Genomic DNA, 18,539 nt, shown 5'->3' on the forward strand with positions numbered 1-18,539 from the left:
GTGTTTCTATGGGATTCGATATATACAAGTGGATGGCCCTTTGGGCAATGACCTCGAAGGTTGACTGTCAATCAAACATTAAAACATTTGTTATATTTTAAATATTGATTAGATAGCTTTAATTTTAAAAAGGGGGGGCTCATAATAAGTTCTTTGACATAATCTGGGTTCAGGTCCTAAAACGGCTAAAATGGGTCAACTCATAGCACAGGTGGACCAGACCAGAAATAAGAGCGTTCCCGCAGAGAGCTGTCGTCCGTCGGTGCTGCGGCCCGGCCGCCCTTCGGCTCAGCCGTTGTCTTGAAGGGAGTTGCGTTTCTTCCCTTAAGTTTTCACGCACTGAGAAGAGCTTGAGAAGAGGCCGAGCGGCTCCCCACGCCCGGGAGGGCAGCTGCTGCTGGCTTCGCAGGCTCGAGGCTCCATCTCTGCTTTCCGCTTGCATCTTCCCTGGTACTCCTCCTCATCAGGCTCAGCCACCTCCTCTTGACTGTCGCCGCGAATCCCCCCTCGCCTGGGCCCCATTCTTGTACATCCAGCCACCTGCGGGCATCTTGTGGGTGCCCCCACAGCTCACCACGACCTTCTCTCCCTTCCCCAGCCCTCCCACTCCAGTGCCTCTCCTTGCAAATGGTGCCCCCTGCCCACTCCTGAGCCAGGAGCCTGGGCTTCTCGTCTCTTCTCTCCCCGGCTCCCCTTACCTCCAATCAGGGACAGAGTCCTTCTGAGCCCCCATCCGCCCTCTCTTCTCTCTCCCTGCTCTCACGGCTCGAGGACCCACCAAGAGTGGCTGCCTTGGAGCTGGGAGACCTGGGTCCCAGTCCCTGCTCTGCTGGACACCGGCTGTGGGACCTCAGGCTGACTGCTTCCCCTCTCCGGACCCTCAATGTCTCCGTATTTAAGAATGCTTTCATGTCTTCATGCTTCAGCAAACACCGGTGTGGCGGCATTGTTCTAGGAAATGTCCCCACCTGAGGAAGTTCACACCAGGTGGCGGAGGTGTATGTTAATCAGATAATCACACACCTGGTTAATTGATCACACTTGCAAGGGGTGCTATTGACATGTAAAAGGGGGGGACTCTTACCTACTGGCGGGAGCCTCTGGCAGGCTGCTTGACAAGTGACATCTACGTTGCGACCTTAGGAAGGAGCAGGGGCCAGGCAAGGAGGGGCCTCGGGGGCCAGAGCATTTCAGCAGAGACCATGGTGCACGTGGACAGCCTGAGGCTGAGTGTGGGGCATTGGAGGAACAGGAAGAGGGCGACGAGGGCTCTGCTTTGTCAGAGTGGGGAGATCAGGTTGGTGAGGTCACAGTGGGCATTTAGGCGACACCTTGGGGGCCGTATTCCTAAGAGAAATGAGAGGCTTTGAGGGGTTTCACCCAGGGGAGCAATGTGATCTATTCATGATCTGGCAGCCGATCTGTTCCGTAGGGTGGAGTGGACACCAGAACCAGAGAGAGGCTCTTCCTGCGTTGGAAGTGCGGAGTCTTAACTGCTGGACCACCAGGGAAGTCCTGAGAGAAGCTCTTCCCGAAGGCCAAGTGTGAGATGCTGGCAGTGGTCATGGGGATGGAGAGAGGCAGACAGATGCAAGGAATATTCTGGAAGCTGGACCATGGGGACTTGGTGGTGGACTGGATAGAGGAGGTAAGAGAGGGGGATGGATCACAGATGATGGCCACGTTTGGGCATGAGGCCTCAGGTGGAGGTCATTGCCACCTTGAACCAGGAGCAAAAGGAAATGGAGATGCATGAGTGCATGGGTGGAGACCATGAGTCCTTTCAAATTACAACACATCTGAAACAGAAATGAAAGAGAAGGAGGGCAGTAAATGGAGAGGAGCATGGAATTCCAGAAAGGATTTGTTGTTATCGTTTTATTTTCAGATTGGGGATAGTCGAGGGTGCTTATCCATTACAATTGGGTTTGCTGTGAGCTTGTTATGGACTGAATGCCTGGTCCCCTGAACTTCGTATGTTGAAGCCTCAGTCTCCACTGTGATGGTATCTGGGGGGTTGGGGGGAAGGGGTTGGGAGTTGATTAGGTCATGAGGGTGGAGCCCTCAAGAAGGGAATTAGTGCCCTTATAAGAAGAGGAAGAGAGACCCAAGTCCTCTTCCTCTCCCTCTCCCTTCTCCTCTCCCACCCTCTCTCCCTCCACCATGTGAGGACACAGGGAGAAGGTGGCCATCTGCAAGCCAGGAAGAGGGCTCTCACCAAGAGCCAAACCTGCTGACATAACGACCTTCGACTTCCCAGCCTCCAGAAGTGTGAGAAACAGATGTCTGTGGTGTAAGCCACCCATGCCGTGGTATTTTGTGATAGCAGCCCAAGCCGACTACTTCTGACACCGACCACAGGGTGTGGTTGTTCTGTCAGGAAAGTTTAGAGGTCGGCCATCCAGGGTGGGAGTGACAGCGACCCCCTCACGTCTGCCCTCCTGCCGGGAAGGTCTCCTGGGCGCTTTCTGTGCCTCACACGCACACAGCCCAGAATCACCACCACCTCCCGATTCCCTGCTGCAGTTGGATGCAGGAACAGGGGCAGCACGTGCCTTAGCCACAGGCTCTAGAAATCAGGGCAAGGGGGCAAAGAGTCAAGGGCTGCCTCTTTATTTGGGAAGTGAAAGCCCAGGGCTGTGAGGGTGAGGAAACACCAGAAATGAGACGACCGTTCTTCCCCAAGGGGCAGTCAGGAGACAGCAGTGGCTCCCCAGGTGCCGGCCAGAGCCCAGAGACAAAGGAAGGCGATGCATCTGCTAACCCCCTCACCTCCCATTGGTGCAGATCACTCAGCAGGGAGCTCCCCTGACCCTGGGTGCGTGCTCCGGTCCCTTGGGAAGCTTTAGGGAGAGCTTCCTCACTGAAACCAAATCTCCCAACACCCTGATCTCAGACTTCCAGCCCCCAGAACTGTGAGAAATTAATATCTGTTGTTTAAGTCACCCAGTCTGTGGTATTTTGTTATGGCAACTTGTGATTTTGTGATTCTTAATAAGAAATATATATTTGATCTTCTGCCCCGCCTCCCAGTTCCTGCCACAGAGCTCCTAAAACCCTTGGAATTTCCTAAACGTGTGAGAGATAAAGGTATCTTTTGTTATTCATAACGAGTCCCTTTCCACCACCCAGAGTTTATGTTAATGAAGTGACTTTGGAAAGCCCCCAGGGGAGACCTGAGGGGGGCGGGGCTGGAGAGTGAGTTCAATCACCAATGGCCAATGATTTAATCAATCATGAAGCTCCATAAAAATCCCCAAAGTACAGGGTTTGGAGAGCTTCCTGGTGGAGCTTCCAGAGGGTGGCACCTCTGGAAGGGGCAGGGAAGCTCCTCCCCGATGCCCAGCTTGCCCTGGCTGCTCCGGAGTTATATCCTTTGCTAATGAACTGGTAATCTAGTAAGGAAACTGTTTTCCTGAGATCTGTGAGCCACTCTAGCAAATTAATCAAAGCTGAGGAGGGGTCATGGGAACCTCCAGTCTACAGCCAGTCGGCCCAGAAGCACAGATGACAACTTGGACTTGCGATTGGCATCTGAAGAGGGTGGGGGGTGGTCTCATTAGACTGAGCCCTTAGCCTGTGGGATCTGTCCCTCTCTTCAGGAGGATAGTGTCAGGACTGAGTTGTAGGGCACCCAGTTGGGGTTGTAGAGTTACCTGATGGGAAAACCAATATATGTGGAGTTCAGAATATTCTGTGAGTAGAAAGAACACAGGAGTTTTTCCCAGATGCAGTTAGAGCAGACTAACAGGCCGGGTTTGTGCCCCAAACGACGAGCAACAAGTCGAATTCACCTCTGCTTCCTGCACAGCCGCTGGCTGGGTGCCTGGCCCCAAAGCCCACAGTGTAAGCATCGCCAGGAGGGGACGAATGAGTCCTGGGCCGCCGCTTCCCGCGCGGATGGGGCAGCAGGGAAGGAGGGAGCTATCCGTGTACAGTGAGGGCAGTGGGGGCTCATGGCCCCCTCTCTCTGTGGGTTCTCAGCCTGACACCCGGTGCGGGAGGGCCTCAGGCCCAGATGGGTCTGGCAGAGGAGCTGGGAAAGGTAGGGGAGGACGGGGTGTCATGGCCATGACCTTGAAGCAAACAGAGCCTTGGGCTGCCTCCCAAGGGCTTGAATGTCCAACTCTCTGCACCACCCTTTCCCCATTTTTTTTTTTTTTTTTTGGCCACGCTGTGTTGCTTACAGCATCTTAGCTCCCCAACCAGGCCACGGCAGTGAGAGCTCAGATTCCTAACCTCTGGACTGCCAGGGAATCCACCCTTTCCCCATTGAGTCAGTTATTAAAGGGTGTCACCAAGCACCACCCAGCTCAGAGGCTTCCCATCATCAGCCCAGCCCTGCTGGCCCCTAGGCGCCCTCTTTGGCTGCTGGTATTCTGGGCAGCACGGGGAGGCTTCTGTAAGTACCAGCCTGTGGGGAGGGGTTTGTTCAATGAGGGCTCACTCCATGGCCAGCTGCTGGACCCCCCGCCCCCAGTTTTGCCCCCCAGGTGGCCTTTCTCAAGGCCCCCTCACAGCCCCTCCCAAGCAGCTGCTCATCCTTACTCACCCCTCCGAAATGGAACCTCCCTGGTAGGACCAGCTCCCAGCCTGAGAAGCTGGGGGCATGGCACTCCTTCTCTCCTCTTTCACCCTCACCCTCTTTATTCTTCTACCCCCTAAGTGCTCTCTCTTTTTCTTTCATGTTAGATCTTTTCTGCAAAGGCCAGGCTAGCTTAACTTCCATATACTTCCTGGATGTAAAGGAAAATATTTGCATTTTTCTCCTGGGAGGTGCGTTTAATGCTAGATCCTTCTTAAGCAACAAAGAAAACTAAGAGGAAAAAAAATGGTAGTTACCATTTCAAACCAAGCTGTACGTTTATTTCCTGTCTCACGTCACGCAGACATTTGTTGTCTGGGCCCCCAAAATAAGCCTGGGATGCAGCGGGGAATAAGATGGCTCCTGCCCTCAGCACTCCCTGTGGGGTAGTCTGAGCAAAAGACCCAAGTCACAGAGCAGAGGTAGTGCTGGCTAGAAGGGTGCTCAGGGCCCCAGTGACTCCAGGGCAAGGGTGGCAGCTGGCCCTGCAGAGAAGGGGGAAGGGTCCCCAGTCGCCTCTCCATCACCCAGGTGGTGAGGCACAGGAGGGGCCGTGGTTCAGTGCTCCAGGGAAAAGGGAGAGCTTGGAGATAGACGATGCCCCGAGGCAGCTCCTTCAGGAAGCCCCAGGGCTCCCAGAGACACAGGGGGCTGAGTGGCGACTCCCCACCCAATGCTCCAGGCCCTCTGCCATTAGGGCGTGGGGACCTGAGGCCTGTGACGTTTCTCTGTCAGAGGCTGGTGCAGATGCCAGGTTGAGCACAAAGACACACCGTGTCCTCTGGCATATGTTAACTGACCCTAAGCAGCCAGCTGAAAACAGGCGCAGCTCTGAGGGGACCTGGCACCCTGCGGATGATGCCTCCCCAGGCTCCATGGGGGGCTGTGCAGTCTCCCTCCCAACCTGCACTCCTGGCTGACTTGCCCGCGGCAGCCCCGGGACCCAGGTCCTCCTGAGTGAGCATCCTTCCCCACCGTCAGTCTGGGTGTCCTGATTTTTGGAAAATATGACCACCATCCACAGCAGCTTGTACCCCAAGATGTCTGCAGGGAAGCAGATCACGTGTGACCTTCATGACCTGTCCCATCCCAGCTGCGCTAACATCTGGAAGCTTCCATCATACGGAGCGCTTCCCACGGGCGGACTCATTCACTCCCCTTGACAGCCTGCCGTGAAGCCCAGACAGACAACCTGCCTTCTGAGGCTGGAGACTGGTGTCCCGAGGAGTGAGGGAGCTGCCTCGGGGCACACAGCATGGGCAGAAATGTGTGTTTGTGTCTGAGCTTCAAGCGGGGACCTGTGGTCCATTGCTTTTCCATGGTCACCACTGTGCTTCTCTTGCAAGAAGGAAAACTTGCCGAGCACCTCCCTGGGCTGTCCCCGGGGAACCCTGCAAGGACCTCACAGGGCAGAAAGTGGGGAGCACACAGAGAGCCACCATGTGTGCCTCGACTGCCAACACGGAGAGGGGAAGCTGCAGGGCCAGACCTCCTGCGGGGACATTGAGCTGGGAGGAGGTGTCTGCACAGCTAAGAGCAGGAACAGCCCAGAGAGGTAAGAAAGGGCGGGGCCTGCAGGCAAGGGGCGGGACTTTCAGGGTCCCTTTATTTTTTAAAAATTTTATTTATTTATTTATTTTGACAAGTGGTATTGCTTTATCTTTTTTTTTCTTTTTATCATTAACTTGTATCCTAGGTGTTTGCTTATCATTGTGAATACTACGGTTTTTTTTACATATTTATTGGACTATAATTGCTTTACAATGGTGCGTTAGTTTCTGCTTTACAACAAAGTGAATCAGCCATACATATACTTATATCCCCATATCTCCTCTCTCTTGCGTGGCCTCTCCCGTTGCGGAGCACAGGCTCCGGACGTGCAGGCTCAGGGGCCATGGCTCACGGGCCCAGCCGCTCCGCGGCATGCGGGATCCTCCCGGACCGGGGCACGAACCCATGTCCCCTGCATCGGCAGGCGGACCCCCAACCACTGCGCCACCAGGGAAGCCCCTATTTAATTCTTGAATCAGCTTTGGAGGGAGGAACGCTGAGTTCCAATCCCTGCTTCTCAGAGATGAAGAAACCCAGGCTCAGAGAGGTTGTGCGACATGCCCAAGGCCACACAGCTGCAAATGGATTATCAGAAGCCCAAGACCCAAGGTCTGACCTCTGGTCCGGGGACGGCACCTCAGAAGCGCCAGCCCCAGGAGCTGGCAGGCACCGAGCTCCCTGCTGGCTGCCCGGCCGGTTGCGCTCTCAGTAGGAAGCCTGTCTCCAGTGCTGAGTCACTCTGGCCCCTGGCTGGTGGGTCAGGAGGAGGGTGGCTGCCCGGGCTGCGGTGACCGCTTGGCCCTTTGCTCTCCAGCGTTCCCAGCAGCCTGGGTTCACATGGCCTGGCCAGCTGCGGACAAGCCAACCCACCGACCCCTGCAGGGCCTGGCGAGGCCCCAACCCTCGCTTGTCACTGCGTGTTTCCTGGGCTGGGGCTGCCCCGTGCCCCTCAGCACGCTCGCAGATTGGGCCGTGCCGGCAGGTCATCACCCATCATCGCGAAGCCCCGCCAGAGTGCCGTGAGGGCACAGCAGTACAGGGCCGGGGGGCGCTCAGGGAGGCCACGTTTGAGCTTTGAGATGAGCCTGAAGGGTGAAAAGTGCGTAGTAAGTGGAGAAGGGGAGAAGGGCCTTCCCAGCGGGGGTGGCGTGGGCAAGGTTGCCTGTGGGGACGCAGGAGGGATCCCAGGGTGGCCCGTGCAGACTGGCCGACTGTCGGGGAGGCCGACTTCTGCTGTTAGGGGCCTGCCGACTCGCGGTGGGCCCTGATTTCTCAGCAGTCTCCGCTTTGATCAGGTGCTGGGTGGGCTCTTGGGCAGGGAAGGCTGGCCGGGCTGGCCGAGGGGTCCTGCCTCAGGAGCAGCCGGTGGTGAGGACGGCTTGAAGGGCTCGGTGTCTCATGTCTTCACTGAGACCAGAAGATGGAGGTCTTGGACACAGACCCTGTGGGGAAGGGCCCTACCCTGTATGTTCTTACCCAAACGCACATCTCTGTCGGGGCGTCCCCCGCGGAGAGCAGGCCTGTCGGGGCCTCCCCTGACTTCCGCGCGGGCAGGCCTGGCCCTTGCTTGCCTCGAGCCCTTGGCCGGGGCTGCAGAGGGCCGGTGAGCTCAGTGCCCCGCTCCCTCTGAGCTGACGGTCTTTTCTGGCAAATCTGGACAGCCTCCCGGGCAGGCGGAGGAGGTGAGAAGAGCCCCGGAAGCAATCCAGCAAATCCCCTCCTCCCAGATCAATGCCCAGCGCCACTGCAGCCTCGACCCTGAGAAGGGAAACAACAAAATCGGGTGCTTTACTGTCTGCAAAGCGCCTTCAGCTTCCTTTTCTCGCTGATGTCCCGGCCACCCTCCACCTGAAGACAGTGATGCTGAGAGCTTCTGCTCTGGGAGTGGGAGGCGCAGTGCGTGTCGGACCAACGGAGGGCTGGGTGGGTCCGGAGACCCAGGTTCTGGAGCTGCCAGAGGCTCAGGGCATGGCCCAGGCCTGCCTTCGCCTCCCTACACCTGCAACTGACACACGGGGGCGTTGGTGGGGGGATTATTTCAGACCCTGTACCCCTGGAGCCTCCCGTGAGCCTCTAGACCATGCGCCTGAGAGGCTGGGGATAACGCTGGGGGTTCTGTTGGCAGCTGGTCTGAACTCCAGAGACAGCGGGCAGAGAAGGAGCCATATTCTCTCCAAGTCAGGACAGGATGCTGTCCAGTCAGCCTGGGTTAGCCCATCACCAGGACCAATTTTAGAACATTTTTATCACCCTGAAAAGAAACCCTTTAGCAGACACCTGACCATTCCACTCCAACACAGCCTCCAGCCCTAGGAAACCACGAATCTACCAAGAAAATAAAATGCTTTTACATTGGAGGTTAGATCTTTGCAGATCCTAAACCTGTCTTAACAGTGTAGATACGAATGTATGCTGACTTCTTCTTTCTCTTGTTCCTTTTTTTCTGCCATGCTGCACGGCTTGTGGGATCTTAGTTCCCTGACCAGGGGTTGAACCCGGGCCCTCCGCAGTGAGAGGGCAGAGTCCTAACCACTGGACCACCAGGGAGTTCCCTGGGCTGACACTGACATTTCCTTTCTTTCTTTTTTTTCTTTGACATTTCCTCTCACTGGAAAAGCCCTAAGACCCCCACCCCCTGCCCCCAGTCAATATTCCATCTTGACGCTCTCCCTTTAAAGTATACAAAATATTTTTTATTTCAACTACTTTTTCATGGAAATCTTTCTAAGATATTGTGACAATTGCCCCAACAGTCATTCTCTTCCTGTTCCTTAACAACAGGATCCCAAATTTATTTGGAGCTGCAATGATCTCATCTAAGGACTACACATTTTCCAGCTTCCTTATTGGAAGGTGTAGCTATATAACAAAGTTCTGGCCAATGAGATGTGAGCAGAAGTGTTGTGTGGCACTTACTTTCTCTTTAGAAAGGAGGGAGATGGCTCTTTTCCCTTTCTTCAGCCTTCTGCCTAGAAAAAGTATGTAAGTGTTGGAGCTTTTGCAGCCATTCTGGGCCATGAGGGGACTTTGAGACTAAAGATGATGCGAGGAGGAAAAACACAAAAATAGAAGACCAAGTCCCAGTCACCTGGACAATTTTAATCCCAGACTTCCTGTCTTTGGGCTATTTCCGGTCTCTGGGTTTCTCAACTTTATTGAGTTATAATTTACATAAAATAAATTGCACCCATTTTAAGTGTACAGTTCAATGAGGTTTGATGTATGTGTATACCCATGCAACCACCATCCCAATCAAGATATAGAATATCCCCGTTACCCCCAAAAGTTTCCTTGTACCTTTTTGTAGTCAATCCCCACCCCTTCCTCCATATACCTACTCTATCTCCTTTCTGTCGTATAGATTAGTTTTGCCCTGGTCTACTTTTATATGAGAAAAAACTAAATGTTTATTTTGCTGAAGCCAGTATTTCTTGGGCCTTTATTATTTGCAGCGGATTCTAATGCAGAATTGAATATACAGTCTCAAATAGAGGCTCCTAAGCACATTGTAGGTAACACGGTTTGATAACTTTTTTTTGATAACTTCAGACCATTGTTAGATATCCTGTGTCTTTGATTGTTCCCTGGGAAACAGATTTGGAGGTGAGATTTTCAGGCAGGAGGTTTATTAGGGAGTGCCCTTGGGGACACACCTCTGCGGTAAGTAAGAGACACAGAATGAGGCGGCTACAACAGAGCCTCAGCCATCCTCACAGGGAGCTCTGAGGCTGGGTAGACCTTCAGAGACGTCCGGAGCTGGGTCCCCAAGCTAACAGTTACGGGATGTGGGCTGTCCCGGGGGAGCGGTGAACCTTAGGCCAGGCAGCTCTCTTCACTCAAGGCGGTTCCCAGGGAAGGGTGAGCCGAGAGCCATTAGTAGCCAACACTCCCAGCAGCTGAGGTGTGCGTGTCTTGGGTCTGACGGGGAGTCTGGGAGGTGCAGCACAGCAGCCATGATACCGCGAGTTCTGGGTGGTATCCTCAGGGCAACTCAGGGGCGTGGGAGCCACTTGCACTTGCCTGGCAAGACCTTACGTCCCTCTTGGGGCAGATGCCTGGCTCTGTGGGCCCTGAAGCTCTCAGAACAGCAGAGGCCTGATCTTGGGGGCAGGGCCATGAGTCGTCAAAGAAGCTGTCTGCTCTGCTTCTGCTGGACCTTCCGTGCGCTTCTCCTCCTGGATTCCCTCTGGACAGCCCCTCCTACACCCCCTCACCGGGGAGGCTGTGGCATCAGATGCCTTCTCTCACTGTCTCTTAAGCTTCCCCTCATAGGGGCTGTCTTAGCATACCCTGACTTTGGCATTGGTTCTAAAATTGGTCCCGGTGATGGGCTAACCCAGGCTGACTGGGCAGCATCCTGTCCTGACTTGGGGAGAATATGGCTCCTTCTCTGCCCGCTGTCTCCTCCTGTCCCGGCCCTTCCTTAATTCTGAGCTTTACGGTGACTTTGACCCTGCTCGAAAGACATGACATTTTAACATCCTTCTGAGCTACTCACATGCCTCTGTTGTGAGAATTGTTTCTAATATCCTGCTTTATTTTACCAACTAAGGATGAAGCTTCTATAGAATTCGGTACCTGGGCTTCATAACAACTGTCTCCTCCACGCCAAGGGCCCTTCCCTTGGTTTGAGGGCTGCATTCCAAAAAGTTGAGGTTCCTGGCACTTTGACTTTTAGATTAGCTGGACATTACCATAAATCAGAACTGGAGACTTAACATCAAATAAAATGTGGGTCAAGGGATACTATTCATGTTACTTTTTAATGAGAACTATTTAAAATACAGGTAAGTACTGGGACTTCCCTGGTGGTCCAGGGGTTAAGACTCCACGCTTCCACTGCAGGGGGCCACAGGTTCAACTAAGATCCCGCATGCCACGTGGCGTGGCAAAAAAAAAATAAACAAATAAATAAAATACAATAAAATACAGGTAAGTACAGAGAATATCAGACACATATGCATCCACAACAGAGTGGCTGTCAGGACATAGTGGCTTCCTTTTCTTTTTTGGCCATGCTGCAAAGCCTGAGGGATCTTAGTTCCCCGACTAAGATCAAACCCGTGGCCCCTGCGGTGGAAGTGCAGAGCCCTAACCACTGGACCGCCAGAGGATTCCCTTCATATTTTTAGAAATAATGTATGTCAGGTATCAGTGAAGCCCCCTTCCATCACTCCAGTCTTTTTCCCGCCCTGCCCTGTTCCAGAAACAATGTTTAACATGAATTAGTAGCATTCTTTTTCAGTCCATTTTGATACTTTTGCTATATTTGTATATATTTACACAGATATACATTGTATTGTATGTTTTAAATAAACCTAAACAGTAACATACCATACAGTTTCCATTCCTTGCCTTTTAAAAAAATTCAGTGCTGTGTTTTAGATCTGTCTATGTTAATTCAGATACACCTAGTTAGTTGATTTTAACTGCGGTTTATAGGAGCCCATCGTGTGAATATAACGTGATTTACTTACTCATTCGCTGAATGCTGGACATTGAGGCTGCTTTCAATGTTCACTCCTCCTTTGTTGCAGTGATGTTCTTGCAAATGGCCTTCTGGCTTCTGCACAGAGGTTTCCTTGGGGTGTATAACCAGAGGGGGGTGGCAATTGCTGGACGGAAGGGTATTTGACTCTCTGCTTTACTAGATGTTGCCAAATTGCCCTCCAAAGCGATTGTCGCAATTTCCCCTCCGTGTACTCGAGTCCCCTTACTTACTCACATCCTCTTCACTACTTGGTACTGGCAAGGAGTAACCCTGTCTCTCTCGTGGTTGCTTTATTTTGTCTCAGCTGCTGAGGAGGCTGGACATCTTTCATGCTTATTGGCTACTCGGATTATTTCTTCTGTGCAATTCCTTTTTCGCTTTATAAGAGGATTTTGCCCTTCAAGTTTCTTTTAATGTCATGTTCTTGTTCTTGCAATACTAAAAAAAAAAAAAAAAAAAAAAATGTAGCCCCACAGGTCATGTGAAACTGCAGGGAAAAAATCTTACGTAGGAGTCCAGGGCAGGGTCTAGCTCCCACCTCGATGTTATTATCTATACGATTTGGGGCAAATATCTTCCTCTCTGATTTTTAAAAGTTTATTTTTCAAGTGTACAATTCAGTGGTTGTTAAGTATATTCACAAGGCTGCACAGCCATCTTCCCTGTCTAATTCCAGAAAGAAACCCCACGCCCACTAGCAGTCACTCTTCCTCCATTTTCCTCAATTCTCAGACTCTGGCAACCACTAATCTACTGTCAGTCGCTATGGATTTGCTTATTCTGGACATTTTGTATAGCTCCTTTCACTCAGCATGATGTTTTCAAGGTTCAATACGCTGTAGCATGTATCAGTACTTCATCTCTCTTTAGGGATGAATAATATTCCACTATTATGGATAGACCACATTTTTCTTTCTTCCTTTTTTTGACCATGCTGCACTGCACGGCTTGTGGGATCTTAGTTCCCTGACCAGGGATTGAACCCGGGACCTCAGCAGTGAGACAGAAGAAACCTAACCACTTGGACCACGAGGGAATTCCCAAGACCACATTTTGTTTATCCTTTCCTCAGTAGGTGGACTTTGGGTTATTTCTACTTTGTAGATGTTATGAATAGTGTTGCTATGAACATTCATGCACAAGTTTTGGGGTAGACATATATTTTCAATTCTCTTGCATATATACCCAGGGGTAGAATTGCTGGGTCATATGGTAACTCTATGTTTAACTTTTTGCAGAAGTGCCAGACTGTCCTCCGCAGCCATCACACCATGTTATGTCTGCTCCCCACCACCCAGCAGTGGACGGAGATTCCAGTTTTTCCCCGTCCCACCAACACTTGCTATTGTCCATCTTTTTGACAATAGCAACCCTACTGGGTGTGGCGTAATCTCACTGAGGTGTTGATTTGTATTTCCCTGATGACTAATGATGTTGATCATCTTTTCTTTTTTTTTTTTTTAATATTTATTTATTTGGCTGTGCTGGGTCTTAGTTGCGGCATGTGGGACCTTTAGTTGCAGCATGTGGGATCTAGTTCCCTGACCAGGGATCGAACCCGGTTCCCCTGCATTGGGATCGTGGAGTCTTAGCCACTGGACCACCAGGGAAATCCCTTGATCATCTTTTCCTGGTGTGTGCTTATTGGCCCTGCATCTTATCTTCCTTGGAGAAATGTCCATTCAAGTCCTTTTCCATTTTTAAATTGAGTTGTCTTTTTATTGTTGAGTTGTAAGTGTTCTTTATATATCCTAAATAAAAGTTCCTTAGATATTTAATTTTCAAATACCTTGTTCCATTTTGCGGGTTGTCTTTTCACGTTATTGAGAGTGTCCTTTGAAACACACGTTTTATCTATTTGTTTGGTTGGTTGGTTGCGCCGGGTCTTAGTTGTGGCAGGTGGGCTCCTTAGTTGCGGCTGGCCAGCGAAGCACACACGTTTTTAATTTTGATGTCTAACTTGTCAGTTTTCTCTTTGGTTGCCTGTGTTTTGGGGTCATGGCTAAGAAGCCATTGCCTGATCCACAGTCAAAAAGAGTCATGCTTATGTTTCCTTCTAAGAGTTTTATAGTTTTAGCTCCTACATTTAGGTCTTTGATTCATTCTGAGTTAAATTTTTGTAAATGGTGTGAGGTAGGGGCCCAACTTCATTCTTTTTCAAGTGACTATCTAGTTGTTCCAGTACCATTTGTCGAAAAGACTATTAAGCTCTGGAATCGCATCTAACCCGAACTGAGACGTGCTGTAAGTACAGAACGCACGCTGAATTTCAAAGACTTAGTATGAAATAAAAAGAATGCAAAATATCTCATTCATAATTTTTAGATTGATTACATGTTGAAGTAATAGTTTTTATAGATTGGATTAAATAAAATGTATCATTAAAATTAATTTCCTCTGTGTGGTTTTACTTTTAAAATTGTGCCTGCATATGTGGGTTGTACTCTCTTTCTGCTGGAATTTGGACACTGTTGGCTGGAAGAAGGCACAGGACTGCAGGCTGTTCCCTGCACCCCACAGTCGTTGTGGAACTGTTGCAGGCACACGCCTATTGTCCTGCTCGGGGCATGTACCAATTTCTCAGGCACCGGGAGCTCTGTTTCCCAGAAAAGAAGCCATCAGGAGCAGAGCTGGAAAGGCAAGCAGCCTTTTCCAGGATGAACTGGTTTGAAACGGTGGTCAAAGCCACTGTTTGTGTTTGGCTTTGGGTTTTGTGCTTTCGAGGGAGCCTTATGCAGCCAAACAGACTCTGGGCTGCTCCTCACCTCATTCACTGACATGGAGAAGGTGTCAGGCCTGGCGGGCAGAGCCCTGGGCTGGGGGCTTTGGCTCGTGGGGACTGGCAGGCTGCTGCCCCGACGCCCCCTCCCGCACTGGGTAACCACGTGATCCACAGCCGTGTTGCACATGGACACACGCCCTGGCCCATCTTGCTCTGCAAATCAACAACATGCATCTGCCCTGGGGGCTCTAGAGCAACCCACCCCCCTATCCTTGTGGAGCCACCGCTTTAAGATCAACACACTCGGTCCCTGGCCTGCACTGCAACAGGGGACAAAGGCATTTCCCATTCCGAGGCGCATCTGAATGCGCCTCTCCCTGTAGCCACCTGAAGGCAGAGCACTCGTGAGGAAACAGCTCAGAGAGGGTAGCTGTTCTTGTCCAAGCAACACAGCTAAAACCTGTCGGAGCTGGGACCAGAACCCAGGTCTCCGGACAGATTCACTGCAATGATTTCACTCGTACCTCTGCTCTGAGCCAGCTGGCCTTTGATGCGCCGATGATGTTGACGCTGAAGAAGGTAACGTACTGATCGTTTATGGAGTTTCTCTCATACCATAGGCCCTGTACACGCGTTTGCCTCTCTTAGTCCAGGGGAGACATTAATATCCACATTTTACAAATTAGGAAATCAGAAACCTGGTTTATCTTGACCCCCCCCCACCCCGGAGCTTGCAAGGATGAAGGGGAAAGGGGGATCCATCAGAACGTGCCCCTGAGTCACGTTCCCTGGGTGACCCACGGACCACAGCATCTTCTTCGGGGGCCGCCACAAACACTGGTGGACCTCAGGGATAAGCAAGACGCTCTAATGGTTCCATCTCCCCACCTCTGATCGTCCGCTGACCAGAGGCAGGTCCAGTGATTCTTACTGCTGGTGCTGCCAGTGAGTTCTCTGCCTGTTTCCTTTGCCTTTTGAGCTTCTGGGGTCAGAAGAAGGGCGGGCAGCCGGAGGAGCCACCATCACCCGCTCTATCCCTGGCAGCCACACTGTAATTACAAACGAAACAGTGACAGAATAAAAAGAGGACCTGGAAACAAGCGGGCCTCCACCTTCTCAAACATGCCGGAGCAGGGGTTTGTGAGCTAGAACTTCATTCATTTGAAAGGACCTCCCTAGTAAGATACACACACTCAAGTTCAGCAAAGTAGTACAGATGGTTCTTTTAAATAGTATTTTTTTCTGATGCCTGTGTGGGCCCAGCACAGTGACACTGAGTCTGGCTTTAAACCTGGCTGTCACTGATTCTAATATGCAACCTTACACACCTCATCTCTCCAAGCAGAAGTGTCCTCATCTGCAAAACGGGGGGGAAATAATCTCAAGAATGTTAGATGTGGTATACGTAAAAGTGCTTCAAAAATAACACCATACCCCAGACATAGAAAACAAACTGATGGTTACCGAAAGGGACAGGGGGTGGGGAGGGATAAATTAGGAGTTTGGGATTGACATATACACACTACTATACATAAAATAGATAACCAACAAAGACCTACTGTGTAGCACAGGGAACTATACTCAATATTTTGTAATAACCTATAAGGGAAGAGAATCTGAAAAAGAATATACATATATATAAAACAATCACTTTGCTGTACGCCTGAAACATTGTAAATCAACTATACTCCAATAAATTAAATAAATAAAAGAGAAGACAGACTCTAAAAACAAAATTGTATGTAAAAAATCAAATAGATGAAAATATTTAATATCTGTCTCATGCAGAAGGTGAATGGTAATCTTCATCTCCAAGGAGATTTTAGAAATGATAACAAAAAGGCAAGTATTTTGTAATAACCTATAAGGGAAAAGAATCTGAAAAAGGATCTGTATCTATATCTGAATCACTATCCTGTGCACCTGAAACACAGCATTGTAAATCAACTACACTTCAATTAAAAATAATCATAAAAGTCAGATATTATTAAGAATAATCAGAGTCATTCCTGCCTTTAAGTTTTCACAGCTATCATATGGGAAACGAGTCGTATGACACCCGTTATGCGTTGAATTGTTCCCCTGTAAAGATGTTGATGTCCTGACGGCTGGTACCTGTGAACGTGACCTTATTTGGAAAGAGGGTCTTTGCAGATGATTAAGTTAAAGCGGGGTCATGAAGGTGGGCTCTAATTCAATGACTGGTGTCGTTATGAAAAGGGCGAATTTGGACACAGAGACAGACACACACAGAGGAAAGCTGACATGAAGATACAAGGAGAAGACAGCCACCTGTGAGCCAAGAAATACCGGAGGCTACAGAAGCTAGGGGAGTGGCCTGAAAAGACCCTCCCTCACGGCCCTCGGAAGGAACCGACCCTGCCGACACCTTGATCTTGGACGCTCAGCCTCCAGGCTATGAGACAATAAATATCTGTAGTTTAAGCCACACCCAGTTTGTGGTACTTTGTTACCGAAGCCCCAGGAAACTAGTGTCACACGCTACTCTGAACTTGCTTGCTTTCTTGCTCTGTTGATTAAATCCACATGTACTTATTGAGTGACCACTGCATGCTCTCCACGAAGCTTCATAAGGGGTATTGAAGGAGCTGCAGACACAGAAAGGAAGATTCTCGGTTGTATCTCACCTGAGGGAGAACATACCTTCCTTAGAAGTTCAGAGAAGGGAGAAGTACACCTGAGCTGAGGGATGGAGGGCCAGGTGGGAGCTGAACTGAGCCTCAAGGGACGGATAGGTGCCAGATTGGTGGGGAGAAAAGGGGAAGCCATGCTGGGGGAGAGAAGAGCCTGGGCAAAGGCGGTGAGGTCCAGGAACGCGCCCCGTCTGCTTCTGTGCTTTCCCAGGGCGTCCTCATCCTCCACCCTGCTTCTCTCCTGCGTCTATGTCTCCCCTCCTCATCTTTCCAGGCCCAGCAAGAACGTCACCTGCTCTGTGAGCCTCTTCTGAGCGGGCTTTGTGTGTCGTCATAGGTGGTCACAGCTCAGACCTTGATGACAGGGATTCCGATGCGCTGGTGGACATCTGTGGCCCCGTCACTGAGCTTCAAATTGTGTTCCGATCCTGTAGCAGAGACTTTGCAGTGAGCTCACCGAAGTGATTGTTTTCTTCTGGGCACACAGGAGGCTGTAATTCCCAGACCCTGTGCATTCAGGTGGGACCAGGTGGTTAATTCCCATCAGTGAATGAGGCGGATGTGATGTGTGCCTCCTCCAGGGCTGGCTCCTAAGGACCCCTGAGCCCCCCGGCTGGCACTCTCTCTTCTCTCATTGCTGGCTGGTAGCCGAGGGGCCAGTGGAGGCCTCAGAAGCCCTGAAGGAGGGTGGTGGACTCTCTAGATGGAAGGGCTAGGGTTCCGGAGTGCTTGTATGGACTCTTCTCCATGCCCCCCGACCTGCACTGAACCACACCCTGAGTGAGAAGTAGGGTCATAAGTGTGACCACAGAAGAACATAACCTGCCCCCACTACCCCAGGCTGATAGGCCTGGGCTGGGCATCTGAGTCAGGGCACCTCAGCTGTAACCCTACCCTCTGCGTGGGTATGCTACCAGAAGCCTAGGCAATGACCTTGGCCACTGGTCTCTGCTGAGAAGGAAAGATGGAGCCCTTGGGTGCCAGAGCCGCGTCCCGATGACGTCACCACAGCCCGGCACTGCTCCTGCTGACGGCCATTACAGCGTTTAACGCTTGCAGCAGGGCCCTAGGAGACGAACTCCCTCCAGGTTTGGTTCTATCATCTGTCTGCAGAGAGAGAGGTCTGGGCTCAGACCACCTTCTCTGCCAGCCCCCAGCCAGTTCCTCCCAAAGCTGCCCATCACCATTTCTCTGTGCAGCCTCCTGTGTAGTGGGAATTGACGTACTGTGCTTTTGTGGAGGAGGATTTGAGGGAGGATTTGAGTTCTCCCCTGGAGACGCTAGAGAGACAGTTTGTCTCAGCCTAACACTAACTCCCAGCTCCGCATTTATGGCTGTTTCTGTGGTTACCTTTCTTTGGGGATGTTTGGGGTGGGTGGTGATGGTACTGATGGGGGTGGTGGTGATGGTAGGGGTGGTGGTGATGGTGGTGGAGGGGGTGGTGGTGATGGTAGAGTTGGTGTTGGTGGTGGTGGTAGTCGTGGGGGTGGTGGTGTTTGTAGAGGTGGGGGTACTGGTGATGGTAGAGGTGGGGGT

Source organism: Physeter macrocephalus, chromosome 12 (assembly GCF_002837175.3).
Source record: "Physeter macrocephalus isolate SW-GA chromosome 12, ASM283717v5, whole genome shotgun sequence".
NCBI classification, from domain to species: domain Eukaryota; kingdom Metazoa; phylum Chordata; class Mammalia; order Artiodactyla; family Physeteridae; genus Physeter; species Physeter macrocephalus.